We start from the raw sequence: 11,699 nt of genomic DNA on the forward strand, positions 1-11,699 counted from the left end.
AAGGATGTGGTATTTAGATCAGGAAATGCTAAGCCAAGGTTTGTTCCAATCATGGTGAGTTATTAAACTCACCATGCCTGTCAAAATCAAATAAACTGGTATGCCAGACTTGTGGGTGAAGCCACTTAGCGTTTGTAGTATGGTAACAAAATATAGTAGATCACCGTTAAAGTTAGTACCAAGTTTGCAAACCTATCTTGAAGCAACAGTTGTATCTATGCACAATATTTTATCCCATGGAAGAAATTAACTTTTTTTCCCTAAATATTTAAGAGAAGGAAAAGTAAACTTAAATTGCACCAAGAAAACTTAAAAGTGAGCCAAATCATTTTCACACAAACTTCTCGGGCTACTTTAGAACTGCCTTTGAATCTTTCAACAGAGCTAATGGTTCTCTAGTTTCTAGTCTGATTTATCTTTTTACAATACTGTACTCCAGTTCTGCAGATCCTGTGAGGAATTCATTTCCTATAGGGGGCATTCTCCTCATTCCACCAAAGTTTGACCTTCATCCCTGGAATTTGCAGATCTTGCTTAAGGTGGACCTTTTCCTACTCAGATGCAATAGAAATATGCAACCATAGTTGGAGATGTTGGAGGGGGAAAAAATCATCTGATTTGTAAAAATGTTGCTGTTATTTCACAGCATGAAAAAAAATTCAAATGAAAAAAGAGCTTTACAATCAGAGACCTACTTCTAATAGAAATTGTTCAGATATCTGTAGTGGATAAATGAAAGTATACCACATATACTAAAAATGTGGATTGTTTGTTGTAACAATGTATTTGGAGGGCTTTATGAAGGGGGTGGGGTAGGGTGAAGAATAATTGTAGCTCCAGGATCTGGTACCTTGGAATGCAAGGAAGGTTTGGTTGGCTGGGAGTGGATACTAATATTATAGGGTAGTTCAAATGCACCATTGAATGGTGAATATAAAGTGTTCCATGCATGATCTCAGTGCTGTGAAGTTGGTCAGCTGTCCTTTCTCATCTCTGAGGGTCCTTTCTAGAAGTGAACATAAACCATCTTCATACATCGGTACCGTTTCTCAACCCTGGAAACCTGAAAATGAATGGATTGCAGTTCCCAGAATTTTTGCAGTTCCCAAAATTTTCAAGCTGCCAAGGTTGAGAAACACTATACTGAAGGATGAGGAAGTGAAAATGGGTAGCTTGAAGGTGCTTTAAAATTATTTTGCATTAAGATTATTTAGATTATTGTCTGAGAATCATGAGAATTACAGTCCCCATCCTGGAAGATGCTACTTTGGGAAAAGTTGATTTGGATCAGTGTTTTTCAACCTTAATAACTTTTAAGATATTTGGACTTCATTATCATAATCACAGTCCATATATCTTAAAATCGCCAAGGTTGCGAAACAATTATCTAACTACTGTATTTTGAATTTATAATACTTACAAAATAATATCTAGTTCTAGATTAGGTGTTTGTTAATACTGCACATGACTTATCTGGCTACTTGCAACTGTCTTGTCAAATTTAATCTGAATTTATTCTTATCACACCACTGAGGAAGATTTTTTTTAAAAAAAAACATGAAAGGAAATATAACAGAAAAAAAGACATTAAAATGCCAATATGAAGTAAAATGTTTTTAAAAATACTGACAGGAAAATTACTTGATAAGTAATTCTTCGGCTGAAGAATTTGGATTTTGATCTGGAAGAAACAATGATGTCAAATATTATTTAATGTTTCATGTTCTTCTCAAGTTGTAAATAACACTTTTGATGAATTCTAATCCCTGGTGAATGTGGATTCAATTGCAGTGGGGCTATAGATATCAGTTGTGTCATAAACCTCATTGTTTTTAATTGAAATAAATAAACTTCATGAAGAAATTGTGTCCATGTGTTCATTAGTTATTTATATTACTTTATAGCATGATTTAACCATCACCGTAGCAATATATTAATTTTTATGTTGCTGCAGTTTTTAAACAGTTTTTAAATTACTATAACTAGTGGGGGATGCTACAATCTATATATATAAAAGCCAAGTATCACTCACTCATCATGAAATCTCCAGAACCGTAAAGCCTGCAAACTTGAAATTTGGCACGTATGTTGGCTTCTAGGTGCTCACTAAGAAAGGATTTTTTGAAATGACTATCAAATCATTAGTACAGTAATTAATACACTTTGATCCTAAGGAGTTCTACTCACCCTTCCCACCTAAAAAGAACTCTGTTCCAACTGCCAGTTGCCTTATATTAACACGCTCTGATGCTAAGGAGTTAGACATTCTATTCCCTCTCCCCACTTGAAAAGAACTGTTCCAACTGCCAGTTACATCACATTCCGTTACCTCAGTTCAAACTGGCAGACGTTCCACTTCTTCACTCAGGAGCGGTCAGGGGATCCTTACAATACTAAATATAGGTACCTCACCAAAATGTCTATGCCTTCCCCCTATGGAACTGCTTCCAGACTCAAGGCAGCCGCATGATATTCCCTTATGTGTTTCAATCCCCGAGCACCACTGAGTCAACAGATTGTGAACCAGATTTCTCCTGCATAGCCTGATCACATAGTTTCATCACAAATCACGGCTAGTAAGCTATAAATCAATGTTTATTTTCCAGGTGGCTGGGGAATTCTGGGAGTTGAAATTCAACCATTTTAAACTTGCTGAAGTTGTGAAAGACTTCTATAAATCACTGAGGAAACAGCCTTTGTTTGTTTTAGCTATTCCAACAGGAAAATATTATTTAGGGGAAACTGCAGTTTCATTCCTCTGAACTCAGGCAAAGATCATGGTTTCTATTTTGCGAAGAATCCTTTCCCATCCTACACAAACAAACTGTTTGAAGTTTAAAAAAATGCACTAATTATAATTAACTGCATCAAAAGAATTCTGTTACCTCCTTATCACTAATTTACTTTTAAGTTATAATTTGCTTATTTGTGCTGTGTAATTACAAGAGGATGCAGTGGCACAGTGGCTAAGACGCTGAGCTTGTTGATAAGAAAGGTTGGCAGGGCCACATAACTGAGTGAGCTCCCATTACTTGTCCCAGCTTCTGCCAACCTAGCACTTCGAAAGCATGTACAATGCAAGTAGAAAAAATAGGAACCACCTTTGGTGGGAAGGTAACAGTGTTCCATGCACCTTCGGCATTTAGTCATGCCAGCCACATGACCATGGAGACGTCTTTGGATAGTGCTGTCTCTTTGGCTTTGAAACAGAGATGAGCACTGTCCCCTAGAGTCTGGAATGACTAGCACATATGTACAAGGGGAACATTTACCTTTACCTAATTACAACAGAAGTGACCAGTTAGATGGTTAGCTGTTGACAGCATTATACTGTAGTCATAAGCATATGACAGAAGCCGCAATGACATCATGGAATTATCACAGAGATGTGAAAAATTTAAATTTTCATGATACATATGTCTTCATTTATGCTCCACTGGTGTTCCAGCTATAGTCCAATTTGTTTTCCTTATTAATGGAATTTAAGCCATTAAGTTTGCACTATAATTTTTTGGGAGAGTTCCTTAAAATCTGAAAAAAACACCTCATTCAAGTTCCTAAAAACAAAAAGGAAGGGAAAGTTGCTGGAAAACTTCATTAATAGGTCTCTGGATTGTAGACAATTTACATGATAACAGCTTATGATGCAATTCATTTGTGATTTTTTTTTTCATTTTTATATTGCTCTGTGAAAAAAAAATAACCCATACAGCGTATAAATGCTAACAATTTAGGCAAGAGAGCAGCTCTTTACATTTTGATATCTCTACATTTCCTGGGTGCAGTCAGTTTTCAGAATTCCCAATCAAAGTGGCCACTAGTCATCCTGGTTGGCAATCCATGGATCTGTAATGTCAATATTAATTAACCCTTCTCTATAAGACAAAGAGGAAGACAAAGAGTCAAACAGGAACCAACCCAAGCAAATTTCATTTGCTACCTAATAAATCAATAGAATAGAATTCTTTATTGGCCAAGTGTGATTGGACTCACAAGGAATTTGTCTTTGGTGCATATGCTCTCAGTGTACATAAAAAAACAAGATACATTCATCAAGAATCACAAGATACTACACTTAATGATAGTCATAGAGTACAAATAAGCAATCAAATTATATTAGGAAACAATCAATATAAATCATAAGGATACAAGCAACAGTTACAGTCATAAAGTCATAAGTGGGAAGAGATGGATGATAGGAATGATGCAAAGATTAATAGTAATAGTAATGCAGATTTAGTAAATAGTTTGACAGTGTTGAGGGAATTATTTGTTTAGCAGAGTGATAGTGTTCGGGGGAAAACTGTTCTTATGTCTAGTTGTTCTGATGTGCAGTGCTCTATAACATCGTTTTGAGGGTAGAAATAATTTATGTCCAGAATGTAGAATGTGAGGAGTTTGTAAATATTTTCACAGCTCTCTTTTTGACTTGTGCGGTATACAGGTCCTCAATGGAAGGCAGGGTGATAGTAATTGTTTTTTCTGCAGTTCTAATTATCCTCTGAAGCCTGTATATGTCTTTTTTGTTTGCAGAGGCAAACCAGACAGTTATAGAGGTGCAGATGACAGACTCATCATCAAACTCTTTGTTTTGACTAATCAACTTCTTATGTCTCTGTGAATCTTCAAGTTGAACTACTCTAAGCAGCATTAATGATCAAGATTTTAATCACCAACCAAACACTTGCAGAAAATGACAAAGTAACTTGTACATTTTTGTGGGAGGAGAAACAGGAAGTGAGAGATTCTGAGGAAAGCTATGTTAGTCTACAGAGGTTAAAAAAAATAAATCAGGTGCATGGTATGTTTTACAACTAACGTATTTTATTAAAAGGCATACACTTTTGTGAGCTGCATGACATTTCATTAGATGCATAGATTAGCTACACTCTGGTAAGATTTATACCGGGGGGCTGTGTGCCAAGGAAGATATAATTTCATGCTTGTCTGTAATTTAAATGCTATACTAACCTGCGGTTGCTTGACATCTGTATGCTATAATTATTAATTTATTTATGCTTTCTAATTCTGTCTTTCATTTCTTGCCCAAATTCCATAGAAAAACATGGCTCCCAGCACAACTACCTCTGCCTTGCTTGTCTCTTCTTTGTGCTGGGCTATTGGGGGAGACATGCTTGCAACTAGCATTGGGGCATCCTTCTTCCTCACCAATACTTGCCATTCCGTTTTGCTTCTCTGTGTTGTGCAGTGATTAACACAGAGTCAAAAATTTTCTGATGCTTATGCAGTGGGAAGTTTCCTATCTTGAACCCTAACCCTAACCCTAACCCTAACCCTTTCCTCAGTTAAAGAGTTCCTTATGTGTCCTGGAGCCAGCAAAACTCTTATTGTCCTTGCCTATCTTTTTTCTCTGTGGCCTTCTGTCCTGACTTTTTGAAGGATAGTTTTTAGCATTGGTACTAGCAATAGCACTTCATTTCATGGTGCTTTTACAGCCCTCTCTAAGCGGTTTACAGAGTCAGCATATTGCCCCCAACAATCTGGGTCCTCATATTATCCACCTCAAAAGGATGAAAGGATGGGTCAACCTTAAGCTGGTCAGATTTGAACTGCTGAACTGCAGCTAGTAGTCAGCTGAAGTAGCCTGCAGTGCTGCACTCTGACCACTGCGCCATCTCAGCTCCTTTGAAGGAAAACTAACTTTGCACACCTTTAGCTTTCCCACAGTCACTAGCTGGCATGATCCTAGCAACATCACTATGTTTCTTTGATGGATGGCAGGCAGGCAGCCAAACCACTGGCATTAATTAACTAATTATCAAAATTGGTAAGATGATAATTGATTTACAGTGGAAGAATAGAAGTTCTCTGCCCTCCCACTCTGTACATCTGGACTTGCTGGTGATAAAAGAGTATTTATATGAAGGTCTTAAACAATTTTCCCCGATCCAAGCAAGTTTTGGAAGACTATAGTAGAATTCTGTCTACCACATAGATAGAACAATATACGCAACCATGCAAATACATTTTTTTGTTACGGGGTCCCACAGTAGCTCAAATTGCTGCCTGATAACTTGCATAATTCCTATTCTCACCAGTGAAGAACATTCCTGAGGTTCAAGGTCAAAGCCAATGTGGTAAACGCTATGCTGCTGATCTTAAATCCTCTGATGATTTGAATTTGTTTTATTCTTAGTTTCAAGAAACATCTTGCTTATTTGAAAACTGTACTTTATTCTCATTTCATTCACTTCTTGGTAGTTAGGGTGAGTAACCAAAGAATGTATACAGTCAATAATACTGAGTTTGCATACTGTTTTTGGCTGTTACCATGTAAATGCACCAAACACTTGCAGACAGAAATGAGAAATGCACTGGAGATTTCAAAGGAAGTGACTCTAGAGCTGACTTATACTCAAACTTTCTTTTTCTTTTTCTGTTTAGCTTAGCTGTTAGTTGTAAGTATTTGAAGGGAAGATGTTATTCATGCCATTCAAATCATTCTATGCTCATCTTATGAGTAAATCTGTTTCCACATTTTAAAGGCTTTTTAGAATTCCCCAGATCTTGTGATTTTACCATTTTTATGATCATTAAAATGTACAGAAATTATGTGATCCATTTTGGATTTATTTTGACTTTTCTGATCACAACTTAGAGACATCCTTAATTTAGAAAACTTAGGTTAAAAAAAATCAAAATTATGGACACAGTGGCACAATAAAACATTCAGATAGTGTAACTACAACTGCCATAGAGGCTTAAACATATGAAGAATGGTTGCTGGAACTGAGTATGTCTAGTCTGATGAAAAGAAGGACTAGGGGTAACATGATAGCAGTGTTCCAATATCTCAGGGGTTGCCACAAAGAAGAGGGAGTCAAGCTATTCTCCAAAGCACCTGAGGGCAGGACAAGAAGCAATGGGTGAAAACTAATCAAGGAGAGAAGCAATCGAGAACTAAGGAGAGTCGCCTGACAGTTAGAACAATTAATCAGTGGAACAACTTGCCTCCAGAAGTTGTGAGTTCTCCAACATTGGAAGAGATTGGATAACCATTTGTCTGAAGTAGTAGAGTTTCTTGCCTAAGCAGGGGATTGGACTGCAAGACCTTCCAACTCTAGTATTCTATTCTGTATCTGATCAAAGACTGCTTGTTCTTTATAAAATCCATACTTTTTCATGTCTTTAGTGTATCTAGATTGCATTTGTAATGGATAATAATATTTTGACCACAGTTTGCAGACACCTTTATCTACAAAGCACAATCTCACCTGCATTGACACTTTTCTGCTTTTCCACCCTAAATCCTTCAGTTTTTCAGCAAACATGTTGTGCCTGGATTTATATGGAATACCATCTCATGAAATCTCACAGATCAATTTCAGGGAACCCTTGTTCTGCTTACACTGCGAGCTTAATTGTTCTGTTTATCAGTGAGATCTGTACATGGACATCAATTATGTTCAGACTAATTTCCCCAGGCATTAAGATTCCCTAACCCCTATCTGATCTGCCTTAAGAAGCACGGTGCGCACAACATGCAAACATAATGTTTGCTTGGATGTGGCCTGAAATGTTCAGTATATATCCAAGTATTATGGCTTATGAACCCAATGTTGTGTAAACATTGCCAGTGATCATGCACTGTGTTGAATAAACCATCTTTAAATAAATCATAAAATGTGTGGATGACTTTAATCTGTGCTAATAAGAGCAGAAGCTGTTTTAATTTTAAAATAATAATGTGGCATACTGCAAAGCATTGAACCACTCTCCCACATAATTTTTATATATAAAAATGTCTTTAGGCCCCATGTTTAAGAATCTAAAACATTATTAGAAAGAAAGAAAATGATGGATGACTTTAATCTATTAGTAATTATGTAAATGAGGTCACCAATTAAAAAAAAAGCCAAGATAAGAAGCAATACTGTGTGAACAAACAAACTGTAGTTTATTTAATAAACTGGCTAAGAAAATCACAGTGTGGTGTTATGTAATCATAGCCACTGCTATTATCCTCAGTTTAGGCTTTAAAGAGCAAATGGGTTCTAAAGATCCTATTCTAAAAAAAAATTCAGATCATAATAATTCATTAATATTGGAAAATTGAATATATTTATAGAGAATTATATTTTCTCCTTTGCGGCCTCTCCTGCGGCGACGAACCACCCTGGCACCTTGGTTTACCGAGGAGCTAAGGGTGATGAAACGCCACAAGAGACGCCTAGAGAGTCGTTGGAGATCCTCCCGCTCCGAATTTGACCGAGCACAGGCACGAGCCTATTTGAAGACGTACCTTGTGGCATTAAGAGCGGCCAAACGTCAACATTGTGCCGCTCTTATTGCGTCTGCAGATAACCGCCCTGCCGCCCTGTTTCGGGTGACCCGTTCCCTCTTGTTTGAGAGACCACGGGAAGCCCCTCTACAGGGCAGAGCAGAGGAGTTTGGGAATTATCTACAGGACAAAGTCGCTCAAATCCGGATGGGATGGACCCCTTTCAGTGGTTCAGTAGAGACGCCCGTCGCGAGTCTTGAGGGACCGCTTTGGGAGGAGTTTGACTCGGTTGCCATCGAGGATTTGGACAGGTTGCGTGGACGTCTGCGACCCACCACATGTTTATTGGACCCGTGTCCCTCCTGGCTTGTACTGGCATCCTGGGAGGTTACGCGCGACTGGCTCCTGGGCCTGGTGAACGCCTCGTTGGGTGAGGGGTCTCTACCGGCCGCCTTGAAAGAGGCGGTGGTGAGGCCCCTGCTCAAGAAGCCTTCCCTGGACCCAACGGACCTAGTCAATTATCGTCCAGTCTCCAACCTTCCTTTTTTAGCGAAGGTTGTAGAGAGTGTGGTAGCACAGCAGTTCCCACGTCACCTGGAGGAAAATGATTATCTAGACCCGCGCCAGTCCGGCTTCCGACCCGGGCACAGCACGGAGACGGCCTTGGTCGCATTGGTTGATGATCTCTGGAGGGCCAGAGATAGGGGTTGTTCCTCTATCCTGGTCCTATTAGATCTCTCGGCGGCGTTCGATACCATCGACCATGGTATCCTGTTGCACCGGCTAGAGGGGCTGGGAGTCAGGGGCACCGTTTTACGGTGGTTTGGCTCCTACCTCTCTGGTCGGACGCAACGTGTGTTGACAGGGGAGCAGAGTTCGACCCGGAGGCCACTCACATGTGGAGTGCCACAGGGATCGGTGCTCTCGCCTCTCCTGTTCAACACATATATGAAACCGTTGGGCGAGATCATCCGTGGTTTTGGAGTGGGATATCATCTGTATGCTGATGACACTCAGCTATACATTTCCACTCCGAACCACCCCAATGAGGCCGTCGAAATGATGTCCCGGTGTCTGGAGGCCGTACGGGTCTGGATGGATGGCAACCGACTAAAACTCAACCCTTCCAAGACGGAGTGGCTGTGGCTTCCGGCCTCCCGGTTCAACCAGGTGCTCCCATCTCTGGCCATCGGGGGCGTCCAACTAGCCCCCATGGAACAGGTGCGCAATTTGGGCGTCCTCCTGGATGCCCGGCTGTCCATGGACAACCATGTAACAGCCGTGGCAAGGGGGGCGTTCCATCAGGTCCGCCTGATGCGCCAATTGCGCCCCTTATTGGACCGGGATGCCCTACGCACAGTCACCCATGCGCTAGTGACGTCTCGCCTGGATTACTGCAATGCTCTCTACATGGGGCTTCCCTTGAGATGCACTCGGAGACTACAGTTGGTCCAGAACGCGGCCGCGCGGGTGATTATGGGGAGGACTAGATACTCCCCTGTAACACCTCTCCTGCGCGAGCTGCACTGGCTGCCTGTGGTCTACCGAGTGCGTTTCAAGGTTTTGATTATGATCTTTAAAGCGCTCCATGGCACAGGGCCTAGTTATATGCAGGATCGCATCCTGCCCCACACATCCCTACGACCAATTCGCGCACACAGAGAGGGACTTCTCCGGGTGCCGTCCGCCAAACAGTGTCGGGGGGCGACACCCAGGAGCAGAGCCTTCTCTGTGATGGGCCCAGCCCTGTGGAATGACCTCCCCCGTGATATCAGGATTATTTCCGACCTCCGCTCCTTCCGTGTACAGCTGAAGACCCACCTCTTTCAATTATCCGGCCTGGCTCAATCGCAATCGTAATCTTCCCATTCCTCCAAACTGTTTTTAAACTGTCTGTAAATATTAATTTTTTGGGTTTCTACAATTGGGGTATTTTAAAGCTGATTTTTAACTGTCTATTGATGTAATTTGTTTCCTCCTCCGTGTATGTATGTGTGTATGTATGTGTGTTGTATATGTATGTACATTTGGTGTTGTTATATATTTTTTATGTTTTATGCTCCATTGTACGCCGCCCCGAGTCCTACTTGGAAAGGGAGCGGCTAATAAATCCAAATTTATTATTATTATTATTATATTATTATATTTAAAATGACCAGTGTGAATTTATAAGAGGTAGACAAATGTCAGATGTAGTAAGAAGGGTATTAAACAGAGATGGGTTGCTCCCAGTTCAGCCTGGTTTGGTTGAACTGGTAGTGGCATCAGACCGGTTCTCTGCCCTAATGACCAGCTGGGTATGCGTGGCTTGGTGGTCATGTGAGCGTGTGGGTGTAGCCAACTCAATGTCACTCAGGTCGATGGGCGCTTCACCTTAGCTGTTACAATGTAATAAGGGTTAACCCGAGAGGCAGTTTCTGTAAGCAGGGCAATAAAGATTAGGCTAGAAACAACACCAGAATGTTTCCTTCCTGCCTTCCTTACAGGATTAGCCTTGTAAAGTGGAAGAAACCAAAATGAGATTTCTTCCAACAACGGTTCTCTGTACTCCTTAGAAAGTTAAAACTGGTTGTCCCGAATAGGTGCGAACTGGCTGAATCCCACCACTACCCGGATACTTCTGCACAGCAGCGTCGTGCAACAGAGAAAGAGAGACAGTGTGCGCATAAGTGAACCGGTAGTAAAACCGTTACATACCCACCACTGGTATTAAATATGGGTTACTATATAAAGAATCACAAATTAAAGGCAGGCGTATTAGCATTAGACGTATTTAAGGCCTTCGATTGTGTGGAATGTCTTACACTGAAGACATTAATAAAAAATTTTGGTTTTGGAAAAAGATTTAGAAAAGTGTTAAATCAACTATATTCAGACAATAAGGTGAGAATAGTTATAAATAATGGTGTTACGGAGACAATAACCTTAAGTTGGGGAATGAGGGTTGCCCTTTATCCCCAGTTTTATTTGAATTATTGATGGAGGTTTTGGCAAATGCAATTAGGGAAGATTCATTGATTTAAGGAATTGGTGTACAGAAGAAAACTAAATTTATTTGCAGATGAAACATTATTAACGTTTCAAAATTCTGTAATTATTATAGATTGTATATATTTACACCTGAATGAATTTGGTAAATATAGTGGATTACAAATTAACTGGGAAAAATCAGAAATGATGTTATATAGCCATAGTACAGAAGTGGATAAATTGAAAGGAAAATATAAATTAAAAATAGTATATAGTATTAAATATTTAGGTATTGACATCCTAAAAAATATTCAAGAGTTAAAGAAAATAAATTATGAAAAGTTAAAGAAAAATATAAAGGATAAAATAGATAAATATGAGAAAATAAAATTATCATGGTTTGGAAGAATTGCAATGATAAAAATGAAAGTTTTACCAAAAAATATTTTTGTTTTGTTTTGGATGATCCCAATTAAATTTTCAGATC

Source organism: Natrix helvetica (assembly GCF_964273705.1).
Source record: "Natrix helvetica genome assembly, chromosome: Z".
Lineage (NCBI taxonomy): Eukaryota > Metazoa > Chordata > Lepidosauria > Squamata > Natricidae > Natrix > Natrix helvetica.